Here is a 20182-nt window from a genome sequence, read left to right as displayed (position 1 = left end):
TTTATTTTGTTTCTTTTCTTTTTCTTTTTTTTTTTTTTTGGACAATATCTTCTCATTATTCAAGACTGGCTTTGAACTTGGCATCCTCCTGCCTCAGCCTGCCCTGTGCTGGGATGATAGGCTTAAAGCACAATTCCAATCTCTTCTTTTGCCCACTGTCCTTCCCTGCCTGTGAGGAAAAGGTTCTCTTCATTTCCTGCTTCTGTCTGCCTGACAACTTCTAACTGATGTCTTTACTCTTAGTGCAAATCTCACTTCCTGAGAGGAGCTGTAGAGTCTTCTTGTCTTCTGCCCCAGACTCTAGAGAACAACAGAATGGGATGGCCCTCTTCTGGGTTAGGCACAAGTGTTTATTATCTATATCAATTAAAAATAGCAGGCAGTTGCCTTGAAAAACAAAGGATTAATGGAGGTCTACTTCCTACCTTGACAACTTAGGAGCCCTCCCTTTTAGGGAACATAAATACTTAGTTTCTTGGGTGGCTTTTGCCATTGGAGGTGGTCAGTGACACCTTGCCCCAAGGAACATAATACAAAGGGATGGAGAAAGCGTCTGTTACGACATGTAGCAGAGATCCCTGCTGGGCATGTAAGTTATTGGACTAAAGGTCCTCATTTTCCCTTTTTGCTTACATCATCCTGTGGCCCCAGGTCTAATCCCTGAGTTCACAGTGATGATGGAGCTATGATGATAAGCAACCCAGGATGTCTCATTCCATTTCCAGCTAATGTCCCATGAAGCCATTGACTTGTTTGAGTATAAGCTAAAAATATTGGTTTGGCTATGATTTCAGATGTCTTGTGCCTGGGAGTCCACTCTTAGGAGATAAGCCTAGGTGTGAGTTTTGTTCTTCTGTAGAGTGCTGTTTGTCTAAAAAGAACATTAGTGGATGAATCAAAATGGTGGGGGTGAGGGACACAGAAAGATGCAGTAGGAGGTGACTGTGATTCCATCTTAAAGACGATGTATATTCTTAGGGATTTTCAGTCTCGATTTTCAGGTAACTTAGATAAAAGAGAGAACTTATTCCTTATTGTCATTAAAATAAATAATTTATTAACTGTGCTTTGTGTGTAAGAGGTGCAGCAAAGAAACCACCAAAATCGCCACTCCATGATTGCAGGGAGGTTTTTATTATTGATAAGAGGGAGAGAGAACAACCAGACATGTCTGGAAGAGTCCAGAGCAGAGAGAAAAAGAAAGCAGACTGGACACGTCCAAGGCTATCTGCAAGGGAAGGAGGGACAGAGAGAAGAGCAAGAGAGAAAAGTGAGAATAGGAGGTTATAAGGAGGATGTGCAGAGGGGATGGAAGCCCTGAGCTGGGGAGGCCTGGGAGTTTAGGGTACAGGGGGAGGTGAGAAGGCCCAGGCTGTTAGCTTGGGGGCTTTGAAGGCAGGTGTGGAGGTTGATATACAACCACAGGTGTATGTCAACGGAGAGCCATATGTCTCTTCTGCCTGAGGCAAGGGAAATGACTGCTTTTGGCAGATGGGGACCCATTTCATAAGTTCCCGAGGAGTGCTGGCTTTTATCTAACTACCAAAAATCCTTCTATCGTCCAGCCAGAGCAAAGGCAAGACTGTCCTCTCTGGACAGTGTCACTGCCTAAGACCTAACATTGTATGGAATGCTCTGTTGTGTCTGTGGAACATGTAAAGTGAATACCAGTTGGCATGTGTTGTTAAAGCGAATACCTGCTCAGCAGTGCAGAAGGGACATGTGGCATAGGACCTGAATGGAGTGTTTTGTAGAGGCCAGCATGCGTGCACGGATAGTGTATTTAAGAAAAGTTGTGCAAGAGAGGGAGGAGAGGACTCTAGGCTGGGAGAGTATTATTTAGGAGACTTAAAGTGACAGAATGCCCGTTTCCAATGTCCAGGAAGGAATATGGGGGAGGAAAGGAAGCTACAGGCTGGCGGCTATAGAAAGCTCCTTTGGAGACAGGACAGAGGGACTGAGTATTAGCATCATATCATAAAATATGTGATTTGGGTCATCATTTTCTCTGCAGTTTTTGGTAAAGTAGTTTTGAGGAGATGAGGCCAGGACTATCAATACCACTTGGGATATGGCTGTGCTCTGCTACAGGGCCAGGGGGGTAGCATTAGAAGAGGGAGGGGAGGGACAGAGGCAAGAGGAAATGGAGAGACTGAAAATGGGAATATGAAAATGTTTGGATTCTCAGTGGGAAGACAGAGAACTGTGCCTATAGTTACCAGTGCCCAGGCTGACTGTGGGTTTGTTGAGAGATAGAGGGAGGGAGGAGGCATAAAGCAGTGTATAGTCAATCATAAGCCACGGGGCTCACGGCCCAGGGAACACAAATCTGGAGCTTTCTTGAGCATTTCTTTAGTCAGCTTCCCATCACTAGACAGATCCCCAGGACTACAGTAACTGAGAAGAAGGAGAGCTCTGACTGGGGTCAGAGTGTCCTTAAGTTTAGTCCCATGGTCACTTAGTCACCTTGTTTTGGTTAGTCATAAAGTCAAGAGCAGGAGTGTCTGGAGAGAAGCTGTTCTCCTGGAGCATCTGGGAAATAGAGGAACCAGCAATGTCACGTATTCCCTTTGGTGGCCCACCCTCAGCCCTATAACCTCCTTAGACTTGACTCCACTATTTCTGTTAGTACCAAGCCGAGGCCCAAGCGCTAAACACAGAAACTCCTGGGTGATGGCCAAGACAGAAACTAAGGCAGTATTTAGCGGAGAGAAACAAAACTAAAATGAAACAAACGAAACCAATGCCTGTCTTCTGATGCCGAGTCCAGTTCATCAATGGATGATTCTATTTGACACTGAAAATGTGACCCAAAGGCAGCCAGTTTAGATTGCCTTCATCATTCCCTTCTGCTCTAACCCCTGGTCTCTTTTGTCTGGATTCTATAGGAGCCTGCTGGCTAGTTTCTTTGTGCGTGCTGTCAACTACCTGGGAGGATTCTCGACACAGCAGCCTGGGTGAGTCTTTAAAGATATGTCCAGTAATGTCCTTCTGGTCTGAACCTGAAGTGGCTTCCTGCCTCTTTCAGAATGTAAGCCAGAGTCCTAACAAGGGTCTTGTGGGCTGGCCCGGTCCCTTCCTTGTAGCCTCTGACTTCATCTGATACTACCCACCTTGTTCATGCCCCAATGGCTACCCTTGCCAAATGCTGTCACTCACTCCTGCCCCATTACGGGGCCTTTGCGCATTCTTTCATCGACTGAGTCACTTTCTTTACAATATCTTTAGATTGATGACCTAACCTCCTTAAAATGTTTGCCATGTGGGGGTCTTGTTTCACTTTCCTGTTTTAATATTACAGTCCTTGAGATTTGTAATCCTACCTTTAGGATATTGTGGTGTCCATCCAGACCATTTTCTTATGTCTGCCGTCACTCCAGGATGAGATTCAATGAGAGCAAGGGAGGTTCATGTCTGTATCATCACAGTGGCATGAAGTGTGGGTCAAGGGTGCAGGAAACATTTGTTCCCAGATGTTACATAGTTATTTAGCGATGTCTTTTTGATTGGACTTGTGATTCCCTTGAGATGAATTGTCAGGAATTATCTTTATATTCAGATATTGTCTTTGCTCAATCATTGTTGGTTAGTGGATAGAATCTGAAGTTTGAAATCACAGCCTTTGGTTCTATGGAGTTCCAGGAAGTTTCCTTACTGAGTGACCATTTAAGAAATGTTAGAGGAAAAGCGGTATGGTGTTGCATACCTGAAATCCCAGCGCAGGTTGTGGAGGCAGGAGGATTAGAAGTTTAAGGTCATCCTTAACTGCACTGCAGGTTTGAGGCCAGTTGGGGCTAGAAGAGACTATGATTTAAAACAAAATAAAAACAAACAAATAAACAAACCTCAAAGTGTTAGATCTGAGCCAGCATGAGATATATAATGACAGTGTCTCAAAAGAAAAAAAATTCAAAACAAAAATGAGGCTAGAAATGACCAGGTGGACAATAGGAGAGTAACTTGGTTCAGTTAGCTCAGCTCCCCCTGTGCACGCTAGAATCCACACAGCAGTTTGGCATCTCTTTTATCATTATTATTATGGTGATTATTAATTGGATGCTCTTTCAAAATGTGGACTTTAAGCTTGCAGCTGATGCCTTAGGAGATTATGCTAACCAGGGTGCAGAAATTACTGGGGCTGACCGTAACTATTCATGGCCAATTAAGGAACAGCGTTGGCCAGAAACTGGGGGGCGGGTGCAGTAGTGCATTGTGGGAGTTCTAGTTGCTGTGGTTCCTGTGTTGGGCTTTAGCTGGCTCGGCCTCCTTCTGTAGTGGGGATGTTGCTCTTTCTACCTGGAGACACGTTTATAAACCGAAATAATGAACAACCATGAGGGATTTAACTTTGTGGAGAGAAAAGAGAGAACAAAGTCAAGAAATCACTTTTATTTGCAAAGCTTTGCGTGAGAGGCCTTCAGAAGGCCGCCTTTGTTTAATTTTGGTATCAGTTTTCTTGCTTCCCCGGGGATAGAGATGGTTGTTGAAAAAATGCATGCAGAAAATCAGGCTGTGGGAGGGCAGAAATGAATTTTGGAATGTTTCCAAAGGATAGAATTCCCCCGAGAAGCCGGGTTACTGCACTGAAGGCCTGTCACAAAAGGGAGTGTCAGTCACAGAACATGCCTGCTGTCTCATTCCTGACATAACTAGTGGCCACTTATGCGGGCTTATACTTTTACATGGAGTTTTAAAAAGGATTTCAGATGGAAGGGGAAATAATACACACACACACACACACACACACACACACGTGCAAGTGCACAATAGGGCAGGGTGTGGGTATGGGTATAAGAGAATAATGAAACAGCGGTTGGAAATGCCTTTTCTTAACCTTAGATTTTAAGGGTTGAACCGGTTCTGAGATCTTTAGGATCTCCCTAAGTGGTAAAAATCCTGTGCAGCCCTTGTTTTCAGATACAGTGACTGGGCATGCAGTGCTGCAAAGGAAAGATCAAATGAAATTCAGTTCTGGAGAACAAGGCTGCAGGTATGCACAGCCCGAGTTCCTGGCTCACGCGCACGCTGTCAGTTGGAGGGTTGGTAGGGTCTTCAAGTAGACAGCACCAGTTCCAGCTCTCCCCACAAGCACCGGCTTTTCAGCTCTTACACACCATGTGTTTGCACTCATTTTTGTCTCCTTCCTTCGTAAGTGGAGTATGGAATTTTGTGTCCAGGGTGGAAGCAGAAGTATTTCTCTGGTGATTTCAGCGATATGAAGCAGAAAATCCAAGTCACTGGGCTCTGAAAGTCTTTCTTTGTGTGTCCTTCATGACCTATCAGGAGTCTGGGAGAGACGAATGGTTTAAAATATTTTTTTCTCCAGAAAGGAAAGGGAGTTTTTGTTTGTTTGTTTTTTGTTTTTGTAGGAAACCATATGGTCATATCCTGATTTTGTTTTTTGGATGTCGGTTTTTTGATAAGTGACCTAATTTTTTAAAAAATGTGGGTTTAGTGCCGAAAGGTGGCTCAGTGGTAAAGAGCATACACTGCTTTTGTAGAGGACCCCTGTGTTTCCGAGTGGGTCACAACTGCCTGTCATTCTCCTTCCAAGAGACACGCAGTGCCCTTTCTGACCTCTGCCAGCATTGACAATGTGTAAACCTGCCTAGACACACACACACACACACACACACACACACGATTAGAAATGGAACAAAATAAAACATTTCATAACGTCTGGCCCTTCAATCCTTTCTAAATTCACAGTGGTCACTTTGGCTGGCTGAGGCAGGTTTCAGGTGTCTTCCCATCATCGGTCCCCCCACTCCCCCTTTGATTGTTGTGTAGTGTTAGTACTTGTCTGTTCCTGTGGTTGTGAAAGGTCTTCCTTGGATGGGGAGAGGACACTTAGAAACCTCAGTCATCTTTGTATTCAGTCCCCATTTTACCTGTCATTTTCACTTCCCCACTCTCCACAGAGTATTCAGCGTTTGGCTCTGAGCCAGCTACAGGGAGTGGCATAAGAACGGAGCCCTCTCCGTATGGAGGCGGCACCAAATGGTCAGGGCTTTGTAGTAGGAAAACATCAATGCCAGGTCAGTTCTATCGGGTGTTCTCACATCGTGCTCTGAGGGTCCCGGTAGAAGCTTTGGCAAAATATTATCTCAACCAGTATGTGAAGAATGAACAAGGCTAGCCGTACGAATCCTGTTCATGGTCAGGTTTGTATTTGACTAAGAGATGAGGACTTTGGAGAAGAAACTCCACGTTGTAGAGGCCACACTTTATGCTGGGGTTGTTATTTCGGAGCCTACTGCTAATTTCAAACATCGGAAATTGAAGTTTGAGTGTCAAAGTGTATGGGTGTTTCTGTTCACCAGCTTTTACGGTGCCACCTTGTGGCTACTGAACACGCAGGGTTTAGTGCTGCCAAGGTCTAGCCCACTGGAAAGCTGATGAACTTTGACATGTGGAGTGGATGCCTGCTGAGTCAGAGGAGCGGGTGGGGGTGGGGGTGGGACCATGATTTCAGGTTCATAGCTCATGGGAACAAGCTCTGGAGAGTTTCAGAGCAGAAGTTCCAGGACCATTTGATGGTGTCGAAGGTAGTTGCAGATGCACAGTACACATGGGGCAGGAGTCAGGGAGTGAGGGGATGAGGTGCTGTCTGTGGTCAGGTCAGCAAAGACACATGGGAATATTGAAATTGTAGAGGTCATTTGAGCAGATAATTGCACCATCTGTGGATTTTAGCTACTGGGTCATTCACCCTGAAATTCTAATCATATGCAATTGTGAGCATAAAGTTTTGTGATGTCAGAGTGCTTGTGGGTGTTTTTGTTTCAAAGGGCCCGTTAGCCATCTTGGAAGAGAACATAAAATACATGGTCTATCTAGTGAAGAGGCTGGATAGACTATTCAGCCTAGACTTGGGCTGTAACGCTGGGGAATAATTCGATTGGGACTTGAACTTGGAGGTCTGTGGTAAAACCGGTTGTGTAAAATATGAGTTAGGTGAAGTCCAGCCAGTTTCTTCATCTTGCTCCATTGAGAGCCTTGAAGGTGCTGATAGATTTCAAGTGTTCGAGGTAACATTACTCTGAACTTTAGGTCTAGAAATGATCCTTACGGTTGGGCTGTTTGCATACTCAGGAATGGCACCCATTATGTATTGCCATAGTAAGCTGCATAACAAGCAACCACAGAGCTTCAGGGGAAGGTAACAATGTAAGCATCGGTGGAAAGTCACCGGGAGAGCTGGCTCAGTGGTTAAGAGGGCATACCATCCTGCCCTGGCAGAGGATGGAAGTTAGTTTCTGGTACTCACAGTAGGCAGCACACAACTGCCTATATCTCTAGTACCACTGGGTCTAAGGCCTGTGACCCTCTCCACATATAATTAAAAATAAAATTTAAAAAACTCTTGCAAAATTAAAAAAAAATTAGCTGGGCATAATGGTGCATGCCTTTAGTACCAGCATTCGGGAGGCAGAGGCAGGACGATCCCCAAGTTTGAGGACATCTTGGTCTACAGACCAAGTTTCAGGGCAGCTGGGGCAAACTCTATTTTGAAAAACCAACACCAGAAGCCAGATTGGACTTGATTTCATTTCGGCTGCAAGTGTTTTTCCGTGCACTTATGTATGTTGTATGTGTGTTCACCACGTGCCTGCCTGGTGCCCATGGGAGTCAGAAGGGGCTGAACCTCCTTGCACTGGAATTACGGATGATTGTGAGCCTCCATGTAGGTGCTGGCAACCAAACCCTATTCCTTTTAACTGTAAGTTCTTTTAACTGCTGAGCCATCTTTCCAGCCCTGAAAATTCCTTTTCCTTATTTTTTTTAAATGTCCCCATCCTAAAAGTTCAGTGTTTTACCTGCTCTTCATCTGGGCTTTGCTGATTTCAGCTGACAGCAGTGCCTATAGCCTCCTGTGGACTGGGCAAACAGTTCTGTCCTCAGCTGGGTTGGCCTATGTGCCTATGTGTCTATGTTGTGAGTTAGGATGGCTTTAGCCAGTAAGACTGAGGTGACTTACTTCTGTAATGTGTGTCCTTCATCCTGGCATGTTTGCTTAGGGATGGCACAGGAGCAAGAATGGGAGTGGACGAGCTTGCTGCAAGAGGACTTCCAAAGCCTTTACTACTTTACATCATGGCTACTGATATCCTCTTGGCCAAAGGCAGGTGTGGCCTGTGACAGTGGAGTTTACATGGCAGAGGGTATGGTCACAGGAAAGGAGAAGAATTGAGCTTGTTCTGCAGGCAGACCACCCTAGACTAAGAATTGCTGGATGAGATCACTGTCAACTGAGGGAGGAGTGAGGTCAGACTTTTTTTTTTTCTCTGCCATGACTGTAGATTGTACTTTTAATTCTGGTTAGCAGCCTCATAAACAGACATCTGGGCTGTGTCGTGGAAGAGACGGTTGATCTGGATCTGTAAAGGGTTTTTGTTGTCTTTGTGTGGGATCAGTCCAGTCAAGGGCTGAGAGGAGTACAGATCCCATGGAGTTATGGAGTTACATCATGTCAGAAGGAAGTGAGGGAACAGAGGAGGCGCAGAGAAGAGCATTGGCTATGTAATGCCGAACAGGCAGCCAGAAGCAAAGCTGGTTCTCAAACCCACATCTTCTCTCCAGCCATTAAGGGTTTTAAAGACCTCAAGGAAGTTCTGTTGGAGGGTGGAAGGACTGAAATGCGTTCATAGTGTGTATCGACAGGACAAACCCCATCTCCTCTGCAGCCTCTGTAATGTAAAAGATTTTTGGAATGGGAAGATCAGAGAGGAGGCAAGGCTGTGTTTGTCCCTGGGAAGCTGAAGCTTGCTGATCTGTGGCTGTCCATCTTTGGGAATCCATTTTTGTTTTCTGTTTTCTTCTCCTTCCCTTTCCCTGCCCCTCCCTCTGCTTCGTGAGCAGAAGTCAGCATAGGTCTTCTGAGAAGAATCTAGGTTCTAGCTCCTGCTTTTTTGAATAGCATATGAAATTATAAAGGTTGGTCTAGCCTTCTGGAATAGGACATCAGCAGCTAATTTGGCTTAATGTTGCGAGGAACAGTTTGAGGTGAATAAGTAAAATTTGGGCAATGAAATTCTATCTATTTAAGCACTATCAAATAAACTTTTTGGGGAGGGATAGGATAGAAATACTTTTGAAGTATTAGATTTTTAAAATTTTATTTAACAGAGAATAATGGGAAAAATTGAGCTCCCAGTTCTTATGTATTTTTGCCAGTAGGAATAGACCCAGACCCTTTCTTAGGCTAGGCAAGTGCTCACCAGTAAGCTGTAATCCCAACCACAGTTTTTATTTTTATGTTATTTCCTTTTTTTAAATTTTTTTAATTAGGTATTTTCCTCATTTACATTTCTAATGCTATCCAAAAAGTCCCCAATACACTCCCCTCACACTCCCCTACCCACCCACTCCCACATTTTGGCCCTGGCATTCCCCTGTACTGGGGCATATAAAGTTTGCAAGTCCTATGGGCCTCTCTTTCCAGTGATGACCTACTAGGCCATCTTTTGATACATAGGCAGCTAGAGTCAAGAGTTCTGGGGTACTGGTTAGTTCATAATGTTGTTCCACCTATAGGGTTGCAGATCCCTTTAGCTCCTTGGGTACTTTCTCTAGCTCCTCCATTGGGGGCCCTGTGATCCATTCAATAGCTGACTGTGAGCATCCACTTCTGTGTTTGCTAGGCCCTGGCATTGTCTTGCAAGAGACAGCTATATTTGGGTCCTTTCGGCAAAATCTTGCTAGTGTATGCAATGGTGTCAGCGTTTGGAAGCTGATTATGGGATGGATCCCTGGATATGGCAGTCTTTAGATGGTCCATCCTTTCGTCACAACTCCAAACTTTATCTCTGTAACTCTTTCCATGGGTGTTCTGTTCCCAATTCTAAGAAGGGGCACAGTGTCCACACTTTGGTCTTCGTTCTTCTTGAGTTTCATGCGTTTAACAAATTGTATCTTATATCTTGGGTATCCTAAGTTTTTGGGCTAATATCCACTTATCAGTGAGTACATATTGTGTGAGTTCCTTTGTGATTGTGTTAACTCACTCAGGATGATGCCCTCCAGGTCCATCCATTTGCCTAGGAATTTCATAAATTCATTCCTTTTAATAGCTGAGTAGTACTCCATTGTGTAAATGTACCACATTTTCTGTATCCATTCCTCTGTTGAGGGGCATCTGGGTTCTTTCCAGCTTCTGGCTATTATAAATAGGGCTGCTATGAACATAGTGGAGCATGTGTTCTTCTTACCGGTTGGAACATCTTCTGGATATATGCCCAGGAGAGGTACTGCTGGATCCTCTGGTAGTATTATGTCCAATTTTCTGAGGAACCGCCAAACTGATTTCCAGAGTGGTTGTACAAGCTTGCAATCCCCCCCCCCCTTTTTTTTAAAGGACAGGGTCTTGCTTGCTGCACAGCTGAGGCTGTCCATGAACTGTCCCACCAATGCTGCATTAAAGTGCTGAGCCACCATTTCTGGAAGCCTTTTCCTTTTAGACCTTGGGTTTTGAGCTGAGCAGTCACAGAGCCCCGTGCTTGTGAAGAGCCAGTGAGTGTACCCCTGCCTAGAGCTGCTAGAGCGTGTGGGGTCACTTGTCATTTCAGTGGTGGTAGGAAGATTCATGCTATAAGCTGTTGGCTTGTATTCTCAGAGTGTCTATGCTCCTTGCTGGTTACTCTCCTGCTTTATTCTTGGGATGTTTAAGCTCAGCTTTGTTTATTAGGTCCGTCTGTTCCAGGCACCTGGGTAGATTACAGAGTGAGCACCAGTGAAGGCTGTGGTGGAGGAAGAGCCAGGGTATTCTCTGTGTCTCTTCCCTCGGTACCTGTAGAAATAGCTCTGTTAATGTCATAGTTTCCATCCTTGCCTCCTGGAAGCCTGTGCCATTGTCATCAGGTGGCTCTAGTCCCTGGGCTCCAATAGCACCACACCCTGTTATCAAACCCATTCCTCTCCCCTTCTGTCCCAGTTGCTGGCTACTGACTGCGTCCAGGACAAGCCAGCCACCCTAGAGCTGCACTGGTAGCTTGGACGTTGTCTTTTTATTTTTACAATGTTTTTCCCTGTGTTAATTTGCTTTTTGAAGTCTGCTTTGAGGACCAGATCCAGCTGTTTGTTTATTTTATTGGTCAAAGTGATGGAAGTGTCATCAAGGGACTGTGAATGGCGGTTTGAAGATACTGGGCTCTAGTTCTCACAACACCACTCCTGGTTTGTGCACCTCGACAAGTTTTGTAACCTTGGTGGGACTCACTTCTTTCACCTAAACAACGAATGTGTCTGTGCTGTCTCAATTTGGGTTTCCTGGGATATGGACTGTAAATTAGAAGTCACTGGATAAAGGTTTACTCTGAAGTGCTCTAGATACCCAGCCTGTGGAGGGAAGGGCAGACTCAGGATGGAGCTAAAGGAGAAGCTGAGCTGAAATTCAGGCTTTGAAGAAAGTAGCAGGGAGACTTTGTTCACCGATGTTAACTGTTAGTGGTGCTTAACCATGGGAGAACAACGCAGGCCTATCTCTGCAGAGGCTCTGAGTCTTCTGTCAGCCTCACTCAAACAGCTTGTGAATTACCTTTTGGTCCTGACTATTCACTAGACCACAGTGACTGTATCCCAACTTTGTTCCCTAAGACTCTTAAGGTTAATTTAGCATTGAATTTGCCACAGATCCTTCTAGTGCCCATCCTTATTCCTGTTCTATAACTTGGGTGTTAACTGTGTCCCCTCGCATCATTTCTTAGACTCCTGAAGGGGCTGAGGTTTCTTTGTTGCCATAGACCTGAGGTCTTGCCAGGTTAAGTGACTTGCTCCAGGCTACTCCTTCAATAACTGATTGGGAAATCCTCCCATGGGGCCCACCAGCTTCACCGTGAGCCGAGAGCTGAGAGCCAGATTTTTAAACGAGATATTTGAGCGACTTAAACGGCAGTCGGGGGAACCTCCTGAAAATATCTCCAGCAAAGTGTAGGTGTTGTTTTAGTAGAAACATTTCCTCTGTTGCCATAAAAATCTTCTCCCAAATGGCTTTGTGAGAGCAAAGCTGTGCAGGCTCTGCTGGTGTTTGCGAAGGGAGCCGTATGGCTCAGCCACAACACAAACGATTTGTTCTCCTGGCCGTGTTGGCAAAACGATTTGATTTCTGGAATCCCCAGAGAGTGGAAAAAGTCTAAACACATAAGTTTCTTCATAATTAGATGTTTAAAGAAGAGCCAAGAGGAAGAGTCGGGAACCCAGGTACATTTTTCATTTTCCGGGTGATCCTGGGCTGAGTGTGCTCACACAGGGGTAGAACTCACTCCCCAGTAGCTCCCCCTCCTTCTGTGTGCAGTTCTCTGCTCTTCACCAGGAATGAATATGAAAATCAGCTACAGCCCCTCAAGCAAAGTGATGTGTGAGTAGGCACTCCTTGTTGGCATTGGAGAACAGAGAAAAGCCAGCCCTTCTGAGCTGCATCTAGATAAAAGCATTTTTTTTTTTCTGTTGGAGAAATGCATTGTCAGGTTGGCTAAAGATTCTGATAAGAAGTCTCTGGAGCTTTAAGGTCCAGGGTCAATTCCCAATTGCTTTTTCCAAGGGGCCGAATTTCTGTGATGAATGTAGGCTGGCGTGGGTTGTTCTCCATAGCCAAGTACGAAGCAACAGTTGCTTGAAGAAGTGGAAGTTCACAGTAAGGAAATTTGGAGTGAAAACACACCTTGATTTGGCACTATGGTCCAAAGCTCAGGTCCCCATCCCTCTGTTTTGCCATCTTGATTCCATTTTTTTCCATGCTCACTGGCCACTTGGACCAGTTTACCTTAGGCTACTTAGACACTAATTACTACTATATGCCTTGCATTGTACCACATCTAAGCAGAGCCTAGCATCTAGAAAAGAATTTCCCATTTTCCTTTGATCCATTCCATATTTGTCCAGTGACCGTTTTAAGAAAGTAACGTCTGAAGACTATAGTGAGGTAAGTGTTAATCTAGAGGGGGTTCATAAGCAGGAAGTGAAAGTATTTGTGAGTTAATCATTGCTATGGGAAAGTGTAGCCTTTATCAAATCTATGGACGAGGTGCATGGTGCTTGTGGCCTTGTGTAGATCACTGAGCACCGTCTGAGGTCAGCTGGGGTTGATAGATGGCTCTGCTGATTTGGTCTGGGCACAGGATGTGCGTGGCTGGCTGTAGCTGTGTGCTGGCTGTGGCTGTAACTGTAGCTGTGTGCTGGCTGTCCTGGGATCAGATGATTTTACTCTAGGAAGCTTCTGCTTATCCAGTAGGCCAGCCTAGGCTTTCATGTTGATTGCATGGAGGCCAGGTGGTGGGGCACACCTTTAATCTCAGCACTTGGGAGGCAGAGGCAGGCGGATTTTGAGTTTGAGGCCAGCCTGGTCTACAAAGTGAGTTCCAGGACAGCCAGGGCTAAATAGAGAAACCCTGTCTCGAAAAACCAAAAAAAAAAAAAAAAAAAAAAAAGAAAGAATAAATGTAGCCTGACTTCTGCTGGGATTCAAGTTAGAGCTCCAGATTCTATAGGACCAAGAAAGTCAATGTCAATGTTAAGTCATAAACTGGGAGAGAACATTATTGTTGTTGTTGTTACTTTTTTCCAGACAGAGTTTCTCTTTGTAGCCCTAGCTGTCTGGGAACTAATAAAATTAATGTTGATTGCAAATGTAAGCTTCAAGATGGTGCAAACCAGACTGCTCTTGAACTCAGAGAGTCTCCTGAGTCCCTCTCCCCCTGCCTCCCCTAGTGCTGGGATTAAAGGCTTGCACCACCACCACCCAGTTAGGAGAGAATGCTTTAAACCAGTTAGCAGCAAAAACCCTAAATTAAAACTCTGCTCATAGGATGATTTCTTTTGCTTTTTTGCTAAATTGTTTCAGTTATAAATAGTTTGTAATGTCTGAATACACTTATACAAAATTTTTACCGTTGTTCTAGCAATCAGAAAGACTTTTTTTTTTTTGGTAGATTTTTTTTTCTTGTGTCTTCAGTCATCTCTGATAGGTAATTTTTCAAGAAGTCATATAAAGGGTAACTGTGGCCATTATTCATGAAGCTGACAACAGCAGTGGTATTAGCTATGTACTGTATATAGTTCTCAACAACTCCAAGAAGAAGAGGAAGAGGAGGAAGAGGAGGGGGAGGAGGAGGAGGAGGAAAGGATGCACCTATAATGCCATTCTTAGATGATGGAATTAAGACACAAAAGGTTGTGATATGCACATATTCAAGAGGTTTGCACTAAGGGAACAGACTCTGCTTTCCCGACTCACTCTGCGTGTGAATACAGGTCATATAAAGCATGCAGGAAATAAAGGGCTAATTTGACAGACTAGAGAATGGAGGAAACAGCGGCTTAGACTGTAGAAATTAACTTTGGACTCCTTGCACATCAATTGCGTCGACGATTTACAGGGCTGCTTCTTGCAGACACGTGTGACATTCGGAAGCAATCAGACCTCATTATCTGGTCTTTAAGGGATTACTGGGCTCTGGGCAGCTTGAAGGTTACATGTGCAATCAGCATTCATTTTATTGTTAACCGTTTTTGTTCGTGTTAGCTTCAGGGTCCTTTGCCTTTTCTTTCTTTCCTCAGGGGGCTCTAATTGAGTTCCAGGAAACTGATAACTAATGGGACTCAGTGATCAAGTTACTACTTATCCAGACGGATCAGCCCCCAGAGAGTGGGCGTGGCTTGGGTTGAACTCTTAGGTCCCTGGTTCATGTCACCACACAGTGTTGCCCTTCCATCCCTCCTTATTTTAGTCAAAATGCCCATGAAATGTAGCAGAGTGCACTAGGCCTAAAACATTAACCTGAAGTGACTTTCTTCAGGTGTTTGATGAGGTATATAAGAGGTATAACCTTGTTTAAAGTGGTTAGATTCGGTTACATGCATAAATAAAGGCATTTTAAAGAAATTAATGATAGCTGGGCATGATGGCGCACGCCTTTGATCCCAGCACTCGGGAGGCAGAGGCAGGCGGATTTCTGAGTTCAAGACCAGCCTGGTCTACAAAGTGAGTTCCAGGACAGCCAGGGCTATACAGAGAAACCCTGTCTCAAAAACAAACAAACAAACAAACAAACAAACAAAAAAAAACAAAAAATAAACAAAAAAAGAAGTTAATGATAAAGGAAAATTATGCGAAGAAAACAATAGAGGAGATACATTTGTGTTTTGTATTCAAGCACATTTTAAAATTCTTTACGTAAAATGTCTTTGATTTAAATTTGCTGTGGTAAAATTCAAGAAAACATCAGTTCTTGGGACACTATGTGAATCACATAGGATGTTAACATATTGGAAGAATAACATGCCTGACTGTAAATATGTATTTGACATCTGAATCTGTCAGCTTTCTAATGCTTTGACAGTAATAAACCTAAAGGCAAGAAGGCTTGTTTTAGCCCTGGGCTAAATTAGTTATCCCCCTGTTTTGGGACTGTGGCCTGGCAGAATATTATTTGTGGTGAACTGGTTCTCATGTGATGGTGTCCAGGCGGTGGGTGGATGGAGGGAGAGAACAAAGAAATGGATGCCTAGTAAGGCCAGGGACAAATGTCCAGTGTGGCTCTGCCTCCCAAGACTAGCCTACGCAGGTCTGAGCTCATTGTGTGGATAGTTCCCTCAGGATGGGGTCGCCTCTTGATTGCATCAACAGTTGGAGGCCAGGTCTTGGACACAAATGCCTAAGGGGGACATTTTGTATGGAATTCACAAAAATATCAAATGGGTAAGGAAGCAGGGCCTCCTCCTTTCTGAAGGTGCTAGGCCTTGAACACAGGGCCCCACACTTGCTTGGCAAGCCCTGCCACTCAGCGTCATTCCTAGCCCATAGCAATTTCGAATCTTAGGAAGGGAAGGAAGACAGTTATAATATGGAATTCAGGATAGTATCTTTGATTTCCTCCCTCCTCGAAAGAAGATTACCACACTTCTCATTTGTTGGATTATTTTATGGAACAAAACAGAAAAGGGTTTTCTTTGCACATGCACTAGATCTACGACGTCACAGTTCATAGGTCAGAGGGCTGTGTTAGAAGGTAATTCCTCTCTAGGTATATATTTAGAACACTAGTGATCTGTTGGTGAGTCTTTCACATGGAACTTTGTTCCATTCCGTGTCTTCATGATAACTCTCTTCATGATGTCTCTATCTCCAGTGAGACAGAGGGATCCCAAGTGACAAAGCAAGTCACAAAACTGCCGCTTCAGTCACACCCTATAGGGATCCTTAAAGTCCTTCCCACGTGACAGCCATTCAGAGTACGTTTTAATTCTGCTGTCACTGAATGAATCTCGTTGCGTAGTAACCATAAATGAATGTATTTAAATAGGAAGCCTTGCATCATTACCTTAAAAACAAAGTGAAAGAGGTGGAGTTATTCAGTGTGAAGTACATGCTGCCGTGTGTCAAAACCCAGAGTCGAAATGGAGGGAGGGACAGTGATAGAGGGTTTTAGAAACTACACCATGTCATCAGATCAGAGTTATTGGTCCAGCTTTCTGGAGTGAGGTTCTGGGCTTTCTTCACTCAATCTGCAAACCACTGAACATTGCAGTCCATCAGTGGGAGTGACTTTCATACTTTGGAAGTAACTTGTCTAAAACATGAAGCTCCATTGTCTTCAGAATTGCCTAAGGACAGTAAGGCTGAGGGGTAGTGAGGGGAATCAGGTCTGTGTTTTCAGGCAGGCCATTTAAAGATGCTGCATGAAGTATGAGTCTTAAAGCTCCATTGACACATTAATAACCCTTCTGGGCTTCTTTGTGGAGAGGACTATGGGTAGGTTCTATTTAAATTACCTCTGAGAAGTGTGGTTGCCCTTTAATGTTAAACCAGACTACTTAAACAGCAGTTTTACAGTGATCCTGTGTGATTGGAGCACATAGCCCGTGATACACTAGAGCACATGCAGACTCAGGCCAGAGACACTGGAAATAGCTCCTCTTTGGTTTGAAGTTGACAGTCTCTGAATAGGTGGAGTCTGTGGTTAATTCGAAAGTGACTGTGCAGAAAAGGTAAACTGTGCCTTTTCATGTGTCAGGTTAGGATAAGCAGTTTATCATGTTTTCATATGATGGGAGGGGGTTTCTGTTAGTGTCCAGGTTTTAGTACAATTTATGGATGTAATTAAGACTCATCCATATAAATAGTGAATTAATCTGCATTTGAAGTTTTTACTCACATCTGATCATATAATTTCCTGAAGCGGGTGGACGGAGGGAGGGAGAGAGGTGGGTGGAGAGTGGAGGGGAGGGCAGAGATATTTTCTTGTGTTTATAACAGGGTCTTATCCTATATTGGCCTCAGATACTTGGTGTAGTCAGATCCTGAATCTGAGATAGCAGGTAATGCACTGATAGATGTTGACTCCAGTGATTTCTGCATGTTAAACAAGCCTCTACTAACTGAACTATATCCCCAACTCCTGATTATGTCTTTGTGGAATCCTTCACATTCTGCAAATTCACCAGTTTCTATGATTCATATGAATCCATATTCAGATGATTGTATAGGCAATAGCTCTTTTATCTCTCCACGGGCATCCTAGGAATGGAGAGGTTTCAGCTTGACAGCGTATTCACAAGTTAAAGATGGTGAATGTAACAGACTTAATTCATGCTTAGCGTTCCTATTTTCAAGTTAAGGTTGTAGGTAGGTATTTAGAATCCATATGTTACATCATATCTGTAAGCAGGTACCCCAGTGTTAAGTATGTCTTGGTAAAATGACTATCGTTGTCTGTTTACTGTGCTGGTGAGCATCTGGAAGCTTCTGATAGATCTTTAGCTTGCCAAGTAACTCCTGGTTAGGAAAAGAAGTTAATCATATTCCAAGTATATATAGGGACTGTGTATGCACACTAAAGCTCTCACAAGCTCTATGTCACAAGGGGCTGCTGCTGCACTGTAGCCTCGAAGTGTGGTATGATGGTTATAGCACCTTTGGGTGGGAGACCCCACACCATCTTGCTGGCAGATATCATCTGTTGCCTTCTGAGCGCAGAATAAAGGGCTTCAACCACTTCAGTTCTCTTAACAGTGTGGCTGTGGGTTATGTAGAGGTGACTTACAGCGTCTGCTCTGCCAGGGCTAGGTTTTGGATCCGAGCTAGTTGGCAGTGTGTCCTGCTTTGGACATGAGGTGGGAGCTGTTCTAAGTAGTGAGATCATCAAGGGCACAGGCATAATCTGTTTATTCTTTAGTGTATACTACTGCCCAGTAGTGCCAGCACATAGTGCACACAAAAATTCACATGAACAAATTATACTACTCATGCTTGAAGTCTGTGTGTGTTACAGATTTCTACAAAAAAAAAAAAAAAAAAAAGACCCGAGTTCAGTTTCCAGTACCCATGTCAGGAAGACTGAAACTATAGTTCCAAGGGGATCAGATGCTTTTTGGCCTCTTCAGGTACCTGTACTCACATGTACATACCCACAAAACAGACATACATGTATATACATAATCTAAAAAATAAAAAAATAAAAAGAAAGCATTTCCAGCTTTTAGAAGAAAGAATGTAGAGAATTATCTTCATGGAGTTAGTGACAAACTTCTCTTATGATTTATTTTTATTTATTTGTGTATGTGTATATGTGCATACCTGCCACTGTTGTGTATAGAGGACAACATTCAGAAGTCGGTTCCTTTGTTCCACCATATAGGTCCCAGGAATTAAGCTCATGCCATCTGTGAGGTACATGCAGGGTTGGTGACAAACACCCCTTACCACTGAGCCATCTTGCCACTCCAGGTTGATTTCTTATAATAATATTTTGATAATTGAATAAATAATATTGTAATCTGTTTTCAAGACCATGATGGAGACCACCTGTGTTTTTACTCTTTTCTCTGTGTGGGAGGAGAAGCCTACAAGAGGCGGGCAGCATGAAGAAAAGCTGTGTGAGTGGCATAGTTCGATTCCACTCTTTAGGTGTTGAGGACGAGGAGAGCAGACTGTCTTCTCCTGGGAAATCACTAGGATGGCCACTTGGAATAGCATAGGAAGGAGCTTCAATAGTGGCCAGTCCTCCAACGGTTTGCTGGAGAGAGAGGCCTCTGGAGCGGAGGGCCAGCAGCAGGCCAGTGATTAAAACAGCAAGTGACTCCAGCAGAGGCATTGGAGTTGGAGAGGCAGCTGTCACCTTCCTGTTGCATACTGTGTGTCAGTCCATGAGAGTATGAGTATGTTAACATAGCGTATTTTTTAAATTATGTCTTACTAGTTGGGCATGATAATCTTAGCGTTTGGGAGGCGGAGGCAAGAAAATCATAATACATTCCACAGAAGCTTTGTCTACAAAGTGAGATTCTGTCTTTTAATAATGCATATTTTTTATTTGAAGTATCTTAAATTTTTAGGTTAAGTATCATCAGCAATTTACAAGTAAGGAAACTTAACTCGGTAAATTTGACAATTAATTCCAAGTCATATAAACAGCTAGGACATCAGCAACTAGGGTTTGAAGCTGGGTCTATTTCATTTGAAATCTCAATTTCGTTCTACAGGTTTCTGAATTTTTCTCGTACTTGTATTCTATGTTTAGCAGTTATCTTGAGTGGTCCATGCTTTTGACCATGAATTGTATAGTTTTGCAGGGAAGACATGTTGAGTGGTAGACTAAAGGTGAGATATTGTCTAGCATGCTTGGGCTTGCCAGAGGAGTCATAATGGAAAGATCTACTGTTGGACATCTGATATCTATACTGTAGTCTCAAGACCATTGTCCGTGTCCTCTAAGCGATTACTAGATAGGAATGCAGAACCTTTGGTTCCACCAGAAGTCCCAGTCACGGTCCACACACTTTACAATGTCCTCTGTTGATTTATGTACAGCTTGCAAATTGAGATGCTCTTGTTTAAACTGCTGTGATTGCAAGGTGCCACCATGAATTCCTGTGTAGCTGAGCTGATTCATGGGCATAGAGAGCAATTACTGTATATTAAAGTTTATTGTGTACTTGTCATAGAGTTTCTTGGTAGTCTAGTAACCTTTTTAGATAGATAGTTTTGTCTCTACTTTAGAAATGAGAATATTGAGCAGTAGAAGGTTTCTATGTTGTTGAAAGTTAAATCTCTGATTCCAACCAAGATGAGTCTGATTCAAGAAGAGTGCTCATAACTACCCCATTGGTGATGGGGGATTATCTTTAAGTTGCGAGCGGTTGATTGCCAGTGTGTTACATTGATAGCAAAATTTGACTTTGAGCAAAA

General features: G+C 43.7%; 1 protein-coding gene across 10 annotated transcripts in view; it reads left to right on the top strand.

Moving 5' to 3' along the window:
- Plcb4 (phospholipase C beta 4) overlaps positions 1-20182 on the top strand; it is a 360685-nt gene that overhangs the window by 80121 nt on the left and 260382 nt on the right. For all 10 annotated transcript variants that reach the window (XM_085833842.1, XM_029473929.2, XM_029473932.2 and 7 more), the window contains exon 2: positions 2889-2957. The gene's annotated coding sequence lies outside the window, so the exon portion shown is untranslated. The remainder of the gene's footprint in view (positions 1-2888; positions 2958-20182) is intronic.

Source organism: Mus caroli, unplaced genomic scaffold, assembly GCF_978045245.1.
Source record: "Mus caroli unplaced genomic scaffold, Mus_caroli_1 scaffold_2, whole genome shotgun sequence".
Lineage (NCBI taxonomy): Eukaryota > Metazoa > Chordata > Mammalia > Rodentia > Muridae > Mus > Mus caroli.
Note: the sequence above shows the minus strand (reverse complement) of the source record. Positions and strands in the feature narration are given on the sequence as shown.